This window comes from Pipistrellus hanaki (assembly GCF_964339955.1).
Source record: "Pipistrellus hanaki genome assembly, chromosome: 6".
Lineage (NCBI taxonomy): Eukaryota > Metazoa > Chordata > Mammalia > Chiroptera > Vespertilionidae > Pipistrellus > Pipistrellus hanaki.
Window position 1 is genome coordinate 54,543,470 of NC_140508.1, and position 13,770 is coordinate 54,557,239.

Here is a 13,770-nt window from a genome sequence, read left to right on the forward strand (position 1 = left end):
TTCTTCCAAAAGGAATTGTTTTTTAAAATCTATCCAGTCAGGCGACACCTACTAGAATGTATTCCATGATGTTGCTTTTTCCTGACTGTGATAATACTCACCTCTATGGAGGTGAATAAAAATAGAAACTTGACTTAATGGATATCAAATAACTTTCTCTGGCTACTCCTGAGCCAGATTATTGCTCTGTTTATAATACCACAAATTAAAGACATGCAATTATCCAACAAAAACAGTATGGATATTAAACCATTTTTTAAAGACTATTGCAAAGTCAGTTACCAGCAGACTAGCCAAAACCACAGTGTGGATCCACAATGAAAGCTGTCAACCTCTGCCTTTCAAAGGCATCTTTCTATGAAGAGCTCTGCATGCTTTGGGCAGAAGCAGAAAAGGCTAGGTGCATGGGGGAGAGCCTGCCACGGTTTGAGCTGGTGGGCCCACAGCAGAATCTCTACAACCCCTCAACACTGCAGCTAGATTAAGTACCCTATGGAGGCCTGGGTTCAAATCCCAACCATGCAGCTTGCTATCTCTCTGGCTGTGTGTCCTTATGCACGTTCCTTAATATTGTAAAAAGAGAGTGATGATAACAGTAGATACCTCAAAAAATAGCTATGAAGATTAAGTGAGTTAATATTTACAAAGTGCTTAGGAGAATGCCTGGCTCAATAAACAGGCTATTTGAACTCTTTAATAAATAAGTAAAAATATAAACTTCTATTTCAGGCCACCTCTAAGGGGAAGAGAGATGAGGGGGAAGAGAGAGCATACCAAGGTCTCAAAAAAGGTAGGAAGTGATCGAAGGCATAAATGGGGGAGAGGAGAGCCTTTGAGAATGTCAGATGTTTCCTACTGGGGATTATTTAGCAACATAAACTCACCCTTTCTGTATGTAGAACCTTCCAATGTGCTGTTTTCACAATGAAAAATGTGCCAATAATTTGACCTGTGAATGGAGTCGTAGGCTTTCGCCCAGCATATCATGTTTATAGAGAGGTAAAAGTGAAGATTGCAGAGACAGTAAAACTCTTTCAAGGCACCTATATGTTGATGTCTAATAAATTTTAAAGGTTTTTCTTTTTGGTAGAGTCGGCACACTTTCTCCCTTGTGGAAGGAAGCATGGCATGATGGTTAGAACTTGGTCGGGTGTTGCACCACCCATTCTGTCCTCATGAGCACCCCGACTTGCACCCACAGTCACAACTGGTATGATTCTAATGACCACGAAACCCATCACAAAATCAGTGAAGGCTGTCACATGTGTCTCCATCACACATCGGCCCCCTTCTATCTCCACCCACCCCACCACACTCCCACAGTCACGGCTGCCCTCTGCACGCTCAGGCAGCACTGTGGTCATTGTGACATGTGGTGGATGGCAGGTGGCTCATCTTTACTGTGTCCCTGTACTTCACTGTGACCATGCCTCCTTCATCTTTGTGTCCCCACTGACACACACCATCTCTATGCTTGTTAAATATGAAAATATTGAAAGTTTTCAGATACAGTGCTCCAAGCCCAAAGCATGAATTCCAGCAGTGATAGTTTATAGGGATTTTGTGATCAATAGTCCCAATACAAAACAATCTTGACGGTAGCCTGTGGCCCTTATAGGCTTGGTCCTTAAAAGAGATATCATGAGGCTATTGTTACAGCCGGCATAGTTCCTTTACTTTCCAGATTTCTTCTCAGTTTTGATGGATTTTATATTTCACTATGTTCCACTACCTCCAACTCCAAAATGCTTTCCACATTTTTTCTCCTAATTCATCCACTTAAGAACATTATATTGTCTGTATTCAGAATTCTGTATTAACCAATACTTTATTAAACCTATTAGAAAGAATACTTTACAAGAAGAATTAATGTGAAGAGTACAAATCAACAATAATGTATTAAATTTTAGCAGAAAAAAAACAAAAACAAAAAAACGTTAGCATCTCTAGGACCGTGAACATAAAGCAGAGGGGTAACTTCCATTTTCAGTGCTGGGTGCATGTTCCTCTTTTGTTTCCTTCATTCCAGTATCGAGGAACAGATTTCAGTCTTGAGAGCAACTGCCCTTTGCCATTAGGTATAACAAAAGAACAGATTTATGCCTGCCACCTACCAAAAATAAAATAGGATAAGGTCATACCACAAAAGAGAAAAGAGGGTCACCTTCAAAGGGATCATTCAAATAAAATGTCAAATTCCTTTAATTTTTACTGAGCTCAATTTAAGAATACTTCCAATGCCATGTTGTTGGAGGAAGTTCAAACTTCTTTTCATTGGTGAAGACATGCCTACTGTGAGAACTGGTGCCCTATCTGAAGAAAACCAGCATCCTTCATGCCATGGGTCCTCCCTCCCTGGAAGCCCCCTAATATATGAGAAATGGGGCAAGAACTGCTAAGGAAACTAATTTAAACTCACACAACACTACACAGGAGTGCTGCCCTACAGAATACTTTTTTAAAGGATAGCCATCATGAAATACCTACCTGATTACATGCATCCCAAATATCTTCATAACAAAGTTCTAGACTCACATCAATTCAACTGTCCTTCTGTTCTACAACACCAAGAGCAGATGCCTGTATTATATTTTCTCTTGATTGCTTCATCTGTCACACTCATAAAGGGGCTCACTAAAAATGCCTAACCCTGGACATAACCCTAAGTAAGTCCTTCAGGGAAGAGAAGCAACTGTTCTGTTACTTACAAAGCAACACCTGGCCACAGCACAGGGGCCCTAGGGAGACTTCTTTGTAGATGACCATATAATAAGGAAGAAAAGAGCAGAGAATGGGAGTGATATGAAAGGAAGATCTATTACAATTGGCACCCTCTGAGACTCAGAAAGGAAAAATTAAATCAAGATATATAGGGAAAACCCAAGTCACCCAATTGTCTTTGATCCCGTGTTCCCATACCCAGTACTATGTAACCCACAGGTACTCTCATCATACTACCCCACATTAAATTCTTCCCTTCCTGCCTCTTCCAAACAGGTGACTACAAGGTCTGATCTAAGTTAGTATGTTCCTGAGAGTTAATGGGCTAAAAGCCAACCCTTCGGGGTAATATATTGTTTCACTGGGGACGCTGTGTAGTATGATTTCTTAAAGGAGTGATTGTGTTGCCGAAACCGGTTTGAATCAGTGGATAGAGCATCGGCCTGCGGACTGAAGGATCCTGGGTTCGATTCAGGTCAAGGACATGTACCTTGGTTGCACGCAGATCCCCAGTTGCAGGGTGGGTGGGTGCAAGAGGCAGCTGTTTGATGATTCTCTCTCATCGGTGTTTCTAGCTCTCTATTCCTCTCTCTTCCTCTCTGTAAAAAATCAATAATATATATATATTTTTAAAGGAGTGATTGTGGAATTTTAGATCTAGAGGGAAAGATTTGGCAAAGGGAGATAGAGATTATCAAAGGAATATTTAATTTCTAACAGGTAAATCACCTGCCATACCTATAGGTAAGGTAGGTTTTGCCTAATCATGATTCTAAGCATGGCTCTTTTTATTTCAATGCATTCTTTATGCTCACTTGGCTATTTGTTTTTCAATTTATAAATTAAGTGTTGAAGCAAAAGTATTATGAACCATTACATTTTTGTGTTGAAGCTGTCTAAAGATGTCAAATATCTCTATTCTTAGGGGGGGGAGGGACTCCCTGCTTTGACTAACCCTTGGGTGGAGAAGAAGGAAATTACTATTTGTGTTTGCTTAGAAATGTGAACCTATATGGATCTTTCAGGTTTCCGTAAAACTGACAACTCAAAAACTTAGTTTGCTGTAGGAAATAAGGTATCCTGTGTATAAATATTTAGAGGCAAGATCTGAGCACTATGCTACAATTTCAAAAATGGTTAAAATTAGGATGGCAAATCTTCAACTTCTGTGTAAACAAACAAGATATAGCTTGCTGAACAGGAAACGAACAAGCTTCAAATGCCACATTATTCAAGAATGCTGCTCTATTACAGGGATTTGCTTGTATTTGCTTAAAATAAACTGGTAACAAAGAATCATAGGATGTTAAAGGTAGAAGATGCCTTAAACTTCATTTAATATTACACCCTCATGAGACACCAGAGACCTAGAGGGCCCCCAAATTTATTTATAAATTGCTTGTTTGGAAGCCGGAGCATATTTTCGCATAAAAATATGTGATAAATGATGGGTCAATGATGGAATACAGACCTTTCTCTCCTTTTATACAGTACTGAATCCTTGAAGAGTTTTGTTTTCTAGTATTGCTCACTGGGAGTGTATAACATTTCATCTACATTCTAGGTTAATATGAGTAATTGGCTACTCATTCCATGTCAGCAGGAAGACGCAGCCCCCATGAGTGTGACTATGATGCCTCAATTTAAGACTTCCAACCTTCTGTAAAGATTGTAAGACACAGAAACTCTTTCCTAACTGGACTGAACAGTGAAAACATTCATGTGTTCATGTAACTGGAAGTTCAGAGTCAGTTTAGCCCAGGAGCTCCTGCTCCATTTCTCTGCCACTCCTTTGTGTGTGCTTCTCCCATTTGTTAACGTCATCTTTAGGTCATTTTTCTCAGGTAGCAAAAGGACCGTGGTAGTTCCTGAACATTCTGGCATCTAGGCAAAGAAATAGAAAATCCCAGCCACAGGATTCCAAGCGGGAGCCCTGAGGCTGAGCTTGATTGGACCCTGTAAGTTATATGCTCACCCCTGAACCAACGACCTTACCTTGGGAATGGAATGAGCTGATTGAGTTAAGCCAACTCAGACTTAAAGTTGAAGTCATCTTCCCTTAATATACATGGGTGATCATGTAAACTAAAATGAAAATGGGAGTCCCCTGAGAAGGGGATGGTGAGATATGGGTATATAATCAATAGTGTCCTCTAAATCAGTCGTTCTCAACCTTTTTGATTCCGCGGCCCTTTAATATAGTCCCTCATGTTGTGGTGGCCCCCAACCATGAAATTATTTTCGTTGCTACTTCATAACTGTAATTTTGCTACTGTTAATGAATCATAAAGTAAATATCTGTGTTTTCCGATGGTCTTAGGCTTTACAGCAGCGGTTCTCAACCTGTGGGTCACGAGAACCTGTGGGTTGAGAACTGCTAGCAGGTTCACCTAAGACCATCAGAAAACACAGACATTTACATTATGATTCATAACAGTAGCAAAATTATAGTTATGAAGTAGCAACGAAAATAATTTTATGGTTGGGGTCATGAGGAACTATATTGAAGGGTCTTGGCATTAAAAAGGTTGAGAACCACTGCTCTAAATCATCTTTTCTCATTAACTCCAGGCCCAGCCGCTGGCTGAGTGGAACTAAGGAAGCTAGAATGGCATCGGGAGGCACACAAGCATGGGGATCAGAGGAAGAAAATGGAAATGTTTTACTTCCTCTAGCTGCTCCAGAGCCTGGACCATAGATTTCCACTCTTTGCCTCAAATCCCAGCTACTTAGACCTTTACTCCAGCTTAGAACTTTCCGATCTGCCACCACCATTAAAAAGGAAATTATCAATAGAAAAAATATATCCAACATCATTTAGAAGTGGCTACACATCTTACATCTTCCTCTCCATCTCACTTCCTCATCAAAAGGAAGCACAAAGCCCTAGAAATAGGACTCATTCTTTATCCCCGGACAGCATGGCTCTCATACCATTGGATTTTCAGTGTATTTTGTAACAAAACTATGGTGGCTTGGAATCCACTTTTGGCTGTCTGTCTTTAACTATGAACTAAGAATTGCAAGGTTAAGCATGAGATTATATAAAGAAATTTACAAAGAAAGTTAAGATCAACACTTCTTCCCAAAGATACATTCACCCAAATCCACAGAATATCTTTGTTTTTACTAATGATGGTTACAAAGTTCATTCATGAGCCATCAAGCTGTAAAACATAATAAATAGGCTTGTGATTGGAAAATAAGCTGGAATTGGATTCATGACAATCCGTGAAAACACAAAAGTAAAATAAAAGGTCAATTACTCAAGCTTTTCAGCAAAATTGTCCCACATGAAGATTGATTTCAACCTTACTCCCTCTGTATCCAAAAAATCCCACTTTCTAAAATGGTGGTTTCCCACTACATGACTGGCTCAGAGCCCAGGATCTATCTCTAGAACTTTCCACATAATTCCAAGTAGTATAGCCTTTGCTCAACTGGAAACCTGGAAATAAACTGTCCGATTAAGGGTTAAATTTAAAATATTTAAGCTAGCCCTAGCCGGTTTTGCTCAGTGGATAGAGCTTCAGCCTGCAGACCAAAGGGTCCTGGGGCACATACCTTGCTTGCAGGCTCCTCTCCAGCCCAAGCCCTGGTTGGGGCATGTGCAGGAGGCAACTAATCAATGTGCTTCTTTCACATCAATATTTCTCTCTGACTTTCCCTCTCTCTTCCACTCTCCCTAAATCAATGGGAAAATATCCTCAGGCAAGGATTAACAACAAAATAAAAATAAAAGTAGCTAAGCTATTCTGTTGCGATAGTACTTTAGATATTCATAATAGCTCAGAGTTATTTTCAATGCTGATATAATAAAGAAATGCGTGCATGCTCCATTTGGGATACCTGCAGTAGGTACTGAGCAAAGCTCTCAGTCAGACACCTGGTCTACCAGTCTCTGAGGTGAAATACACACTGGCAAAAAAACAAAAAAAAAAAACAAAAAAAAAACACAAAAAAAACAAGCACCAAGATGGAATTTCTTTATGATAATGGCAAGTGATTTTTGAAAGTTTTGGTTTTCCTTATGTATTATTTTTGAAAATGATGTTTTTATTTTAGAATGAGACAAATATATTCCTCAGAGTAGAAGTGACTGCTAATTTTTTTTACTAGCGCTCTTTCCTTTGACTGACTCCTCTCCCCATTATTTTCCCCTTTTATTTGGCATGATTTTATCTTGTGTAAAGAGAAAATAGTTCTTGATTTGAGGCCATGAATACAGTGATGATAATTAGCATAATGATATTAGCTGTTTTGTGTTATTAATCACTCAATTTGGGGCATCATTTCTCCTTCACTTTATCTCACAAGCTTTTATTTGAAGGGCTAATGGTCTCTTCTCAATTTAGGTTGAGGTTTCCAGGCATGTTTTTCAAATTATCCATCCCCCTGTGGTTTACCCTTCCCTTCACAGGGGCCCAGAGTTACTAAGTTTGGAGGAAAACATTAGTTCACTCTCATCATACTGGAGCTGTTTAAAAAGAAAGGGTTTGCCTCAACACCCTCATTTCTCAACTGTCAGCATTGAAAATATCCGAGGCACTAGCATTTGCTCTTAAATGGATATAATCTTTTTGGAAAGTAACTTGATAATCAGTTTTAATAGTCAGAGAGTTTAATGTGTAACATTACAACATCATCTCCAATAGTGGCAACTTGTAAAGAATTTGCATGACCCCAACAAGGAAATGGTTAGATGTGGCTCATCCACACAATGGATCGTTTTATTGTCATTAAAAACATGTTTTTGAAGAATACATCATAAATAGGAAAATGCTCATCATACGACATAATCATCTCTATGGCTGGTAAGATGAAGAGAGTTTCACTCTCTCGTTTGTGTGCGTGAGTTTCTCTATTTTACAAATTTATATAATGAGCATGTATTGTTTTTGAAATAAGAAAAAAAATTCCAGGAATTCAGGAAGGCCTAGGCTGGGCCCTCACCCTGGATGTTAAGTCAGGCTGTCGGTGGGTCAGTGCCTCGGTTAGCAAATATTTATCCAGTGCCTACTTTGTGCCAGGTATCGGGACAAACACTGGGGACACAAATGACTTAAAAATAAAACAAAATGACCAAAAGCAGAAGTGCCTATGCCCAGGCACTCAGAGATTCTGTGTGCAAGTGCAGATGTTTGCTATCCCGGTAGTGGAATCTAATCACTGGAGCCCTGAAGAAAAGATGTTAAACAACAGATATATGGGTAATTTTTTAAAATTCAAAATACCACTTACCAAAAAGTCCAAAGTCCACCTTAATCTATAATTTCTTTTTCCTACATGTTATTTTTAGGAGAAAAAAATTTAAGTGACAAGAAAACAAGGTAACATAGAAAAAAAATTTTTTTTTTAATTGGCTGACCTACCTCCTTTTTCAATGGGACTACATTGCTGTTCATACTAATGGAAGACACTGTGATTTTTAAAGAAATAATTGCTTTTCCTTCATCTTTGTGTTTGGATTCTTTGAAGAGTGAGGATCCTGCTCCACACAGTAATGTTCTGTTAACCTGCCCCTCCTAGACATTCTGGAAGGTTCCATATTTAGAATATAAGGTCATAAATCAAGAATTCAGCTTCAAGTTCTAAAAGTAATTTTCAATTGATGTCTGTAAGAATCTTCTATTTAAATAACTATTACTGTTGTTTGCAGATAATAGGTTGGATTGTAATGGATAAAATGTACATAACAATTTGCCAAAAGAAGGACAGTCCTACTCATAATGGTTTTGTTCAAAAGCAACATCTTTTCTTGAGGTATCATGTTTTCCATAAAACTTTTGGAGCTGTCCCAGATAGGGACTAAAAGACTGCAGGCACTAGAAATTAGTCCCCTTTGGGCCATTATCTAGTTGGGGGGGGGGGGGGGGCGGGTAGTGTATCTGCATTCCTGGGTTTCATTTTTCGCATCTATAGAATGGGAGTGACAATTGCTATTCATTATTACTTTACAGTGATGATTACAGGATAAATAACATATTAAAAATGCCTCTGTTTCCTTGGCAGAATAAACTATTTTAGCTGAGGAAGACTCAGAAAGCCAAGAGTGAATGCAAACACATGAAACATGCTCCCTCTTCTCCATGTCTTTGCCTGGGCACCTTCGCCTTTGGTGGTCTCCATGTGTTTTGATAACAAAAACAACACAAAATAAGTGGTAGATAAACATTCTATTTTTTTTCCTTTAACTAAGGATGATCTAGGTCTGTAAAGGTCAAGGGAATTTGTAAAGCATGTCCAAGATCAATTACAACTAATGACCATAGAATGAATAATGGAAATAGAAAACTACCCTCTGGAAAACACGACAGTAATAATTGGTTCAGGGAAGAAGCACAAAGAAAAACTGTAATAATTTGTGAAAGTATGATGAGAAACAAGATTTTTATGTAGTCCCCAAGTACAATAGGTCCCTATAATACTTACTAAGGAAACAGTAATAGAGTAGTTCTACCCTATCCACAGTTTCACTTTCCTAGGTTTCAATTACAGACAGCCAACCACTGACCAAAAATTTTATGTGAAAAATTCCAGGAATGATCAATTCATAACTTTTCAATTGCACCACCATTCTCAGTGGCATGGTGAAATCTTGACCCATCCATTCTGTTTCACCCAGGACATGACTCATTCCTTTGTCCAGTGTCTCCACACTGTATACACTAGGTGCTCATTAATTACTTAGCAGCTATCTTGGTGACCAGCTCAACTGTTTCAGTATCATAGTACGGTGTTGGAATAACCTTTATTTCATTTAATAATGGCCTCAAAGTGCAAGAGTAGAGATGCTGGCAATTAGGATAAGCTAAAGAGAAGCTATAAGTAATTTTGTTAAGTGAAAGGTAAAAGTTCTAGATTAAGAGGGAAAAACAATAATGCCAAGGTTGCTAAGATCTATGGTAAGAATGAAATTCTATCCATAAAATTGACTAATTTGTAATTGAACTTTATTATAGATATGTGTGTATAGGAAAAAATAGCATAGGGTTCAGTACTATCTGTGGTTTCAGGTATCCACTAGGGGGTCTTGGAACATAGTTTCCCCATAGTTAAGGGGGGGCGAGGGATGTACCACTTTAATTAGGTGATTAAAGATAGCATCACTTGTAAAGTGACAGATATGTATCATGTGCCCTGAGAAGGACCCTACATCATTATGATGGCACAAAAAGTTCATGAGGAATACACAATAACCCACATTGACAAGTTTCATGTATAAATTATTGTTATCTGGTAAACTCCCAAGTTAATTATTATTTCTCAATTTTGTGAGATGTCCTCCATCCCAAGCCAAAAACCCATCCTTTTCATAGCATAACTACCCAGAATTAAGATCCATAAATCCAAATTCAATAAAACAAAACCATCTTCCTGACCTGCCACTCATGTTTCAGACCTTCTCACTTTCAAACTTACAAATGTCAGTAGTAAAATACAAAGGAAATAACCAATTGGGCTCCCAAGTCCTAAACTTTATAGTCTCTTAAAAATGCTTCCTTTTTTTTTTTTTTTTTCTGATGAAGTCATTCATTTCCACAAGAGACAGAATGATCGTTTTTTAAAAGTCCTAGGTATTATCTTCAAGCAGTCAATCTCTTCCACTCACCTCAGCCAATCCATTGCCCTGTCATTTCTCTCTTCCTTGGATCTGCCTCCCTGTGATCTCTTTTGCATTGCCTTGATTGAAGCCTTCATTATAACACAATGGACTCTTTTACAGTTTAGTCTTTTTTTTTTTTTTTTTTTTTAAATAAATTTTTATTGTTCATATTATTACAAGTGTTCCTTTCCCCCCCCCTTCCCACCCCACCCTCTGCCCTTTCCCCACTCCCCATTGTCCTCATCCATAGGTGCACAGTTTATGTTCAGTCTCTTCCCACATTCCCCTCTTCCCTTTTCCCCAAGAATCATCAGTTCACTCCCCTTCCATACCTCTGATTCTATTATATTCAACAGTTAATATTGTTCATCAGATTTTTTTTTTAATTTCCTTGGTTTTTAGATTCACTTGTTGATAGTTACGTATTTGTTGTTCATAATTTTTATCTTTATTTACTTTCTCTTCTGAAAGAACCCCCTTCAGCAATTCATATAATTCTGGTTTGGTGGTGATGAACTCCTTTAGCTTTTTTTTATTAGTGAAGCTCTTTATCTGACCTTCGATTCTGAGTGATAGCTTTGCTGGGTAGAGTATTTTTGGCTGAAGGTTCTTGCTATTCATCACCTTGAATATTTCTTGCCATTCCCGTCTGGCCTGCATGGTTTCTGTTGAGAAATCAGCTGACAATCGTATAGGTGCTCCTTTATAGGTAACCACCTGCTTAGCTCTTGCTGCTTTTAATATTCTCTCTTTGTCCTTTGCTCTTGGAATCTTAATTATGATTTGTCTTGGTGTGGTCCTCTTTGGATTCCTCTTATTTGGAGTTCTGTGTGCTTCCTGGACTTGTAAGTCCAATTCTTTCCCCAGGTGGGGGAAGTTTTCTGTCACTATTTCTTTCAGTATGTTTTCGATATCTTGCTCTCTCTCATCTTCTGGGACCCCCATGATTCTGATGTTGGATCGTTTGAAGTTGTCCCAGAGGTTTCTTACATTATCTTCAATTTTCTGGATTCTCTTGCCTTCTAGCTTCTGCAGAGGAGTGTCTTCTGGCTCTTTATGTTCCAAATCTTTGACTTGATTCTTGCGATCTTCTATTCTGTTTTTAGGACTCTGTAGAATATTTTTTATTTCAGACAATGTATTCTTTATTTCTTGTTGATCCCTTAGCATTTCTTGTTGATCCCTTTTCATATCCTCATAGGTCTCATTTATTTTATCGGCCTTTTCTAGGAGTCTCTTGAAAAACCCTATAAGTGTGGTTTTGAACTCTATATCCAGTCGCTTTTTGTCCTCCATTTCTTTCGTTTGTGATCTATTTGGTTTAGGCATTTTCGCAGGCAGCTTTCCTGATGGGGGCGGAGTTTCAGGGTGGAGCCTACAGCCTTGGCTTCCGTCAGCCCCGCCCTATGCAACTCCTGAGACTCAGGGTCCTTCAGTACTTGTTGCAAGCGCCTCTGAGAGAAAGGTGCCCTCGATTTTCGCCTGCTACCAAACAGAGTAAGCTCTCCCGCAATGGGCCCGAAACTGGGGTTCAGTTCAGTTGGAAGTGGAGTTGGAGGTGGCGTTCAGAGCAGTCTGGAGCCTGTCTCCTTCCCGCCAGGGCAGTCCTACGGCACAGCCGGCCGGCCCTTCTCTGCGTGCTGTGTGCGCGCCTCTGGGACCTCCTTTCGCTGCTTCCCCGAGTACCGCCTTACAGCCCAGCTCCCTCTGGATGAGCCTGGGTCCCCGGGGTCTGGCCTAGAACGGGGGTTCAGAGCAGTCAGGGGCCCAGCACAGTCGGAGTTTTATCTCCTTTCCGCTAGGGAACGCCAGCCAGGCACTCGGCCTCCCTCCTCTCCGGCTCCGTCCTCTCCACGCGCGCGCGCCGCGTGTCTCCGTACCTTGGGCTTTTACAGCTCCTCCGCGCTTCCTTCTGGTTTTCTCCTTGCTTCTCGTTGTAGAATTTCCAGTCAGTTGACTTTCCTGTAGTTCTGGGTAATGTCCATTTTATATTTTAGTTGTATTTTATTGAAATTGTTGCGTGCGGCTGCGGCTAGGTGCCTACCCGAGCAGCCATCTTGGATTCTCCTCCAGTTTAGTCTTTACATTGTCATCAGATTTGTTGCCTGATGCTTCTCAAAGACTGTCAGTAGCACTCATTACTTCACAGTAAAATTCACTACTTTGACCCTTTCTTCTGGCCTCATCCCATATTTTGTGCCAATCCCGTGCAAAGTGAGCAATTCATAATTCCCTGGATGTATCCTGTACTTTCCTGCTTTGGGACCTTTCCCCATTCTCCAGTTACATAGCTATGACCTCATCTCTCCAAGCTCATTCAGAGAACCTTCTCCGATTCTCCTCCATCCCCACACCTCGCCAAAGTTAATCTCTCCCTTTAGTTTCTCTTTGAGCTCACCCACTATATTTCTGTCTCCTGGCAGACAAGGATTGCATCATAATCTTTTCTCCATCTTCCTCAGCACCTGACTCAGAACCTGCCACATAGGTGCTTGAATTGTTAAATTGCCAAGAATTTACAAGCTAGCTCATCTTACATTGGTTGCTTGAAATTAGCAAGGGTGGAAGTATTTGCAGCATGGAAATGGACAGCACTGAAACTGAAACATTCTCTAAAGAAGAAATAGCTGCTTCTCAAACATTTATCAGCCCACCGCAGATTATACAAGTGATACATGAATCTGGTCAACATCAGCTGTCCTTTCAATGCCCTCCACACCCAGTCCTCGGTTCCTCCCCAGAACTAAACAGTGTGGTGTGTATCTCCAGGACCCCTTCTCACGTGTCTTAGATGTTATAATATTAGCTGAGTTTAAGCATGATAATTCACTGCCTCTCACCTCTGAAAACCTCTCAGACTGTCCCTACTTCACTCCTGTGACTTTAATGCCACCTCCCTCAGCACCAACTCTACCATTTCTAACTTCATGTGTGTGTATTAACTAGATTTTAAGTTGCTTAGAGAAATGTATCATTCATATCTTAAATGTCTGTATTTTCTGCAGAACGGACCCTCACGGAGATAAATAAGTTCTAGGGACCTTATGTACATCATGGTGCTTGTAGTTCATTGTATTGTATACTTGAAAGTTGCTAAGAGAGCAGAGCTTAAATGTTCTCACCAAACACACACACACACACACACACACACATACATAATTATGTGAGGTGATGGTATTAACAAACTTTCTTGTGGCAACCATTTCACAATATATAATAATATATACATATATTAAATAATCATGTTGTAAACCTTAAACTTACACACTGTTTTATGTCAATCACATGTCAATAAATCTGGAAAAAAATAAAATAAAATGCCCTGAAAATTTCAATTGTTTAATTTTTTTTCCAAAACCTGTTAGGAACAGGTGTTATCTGAATATACCATTAAGATATGAAGGTATCTGTAATAATAAAAGCGTAATATGCTAATTAGATCT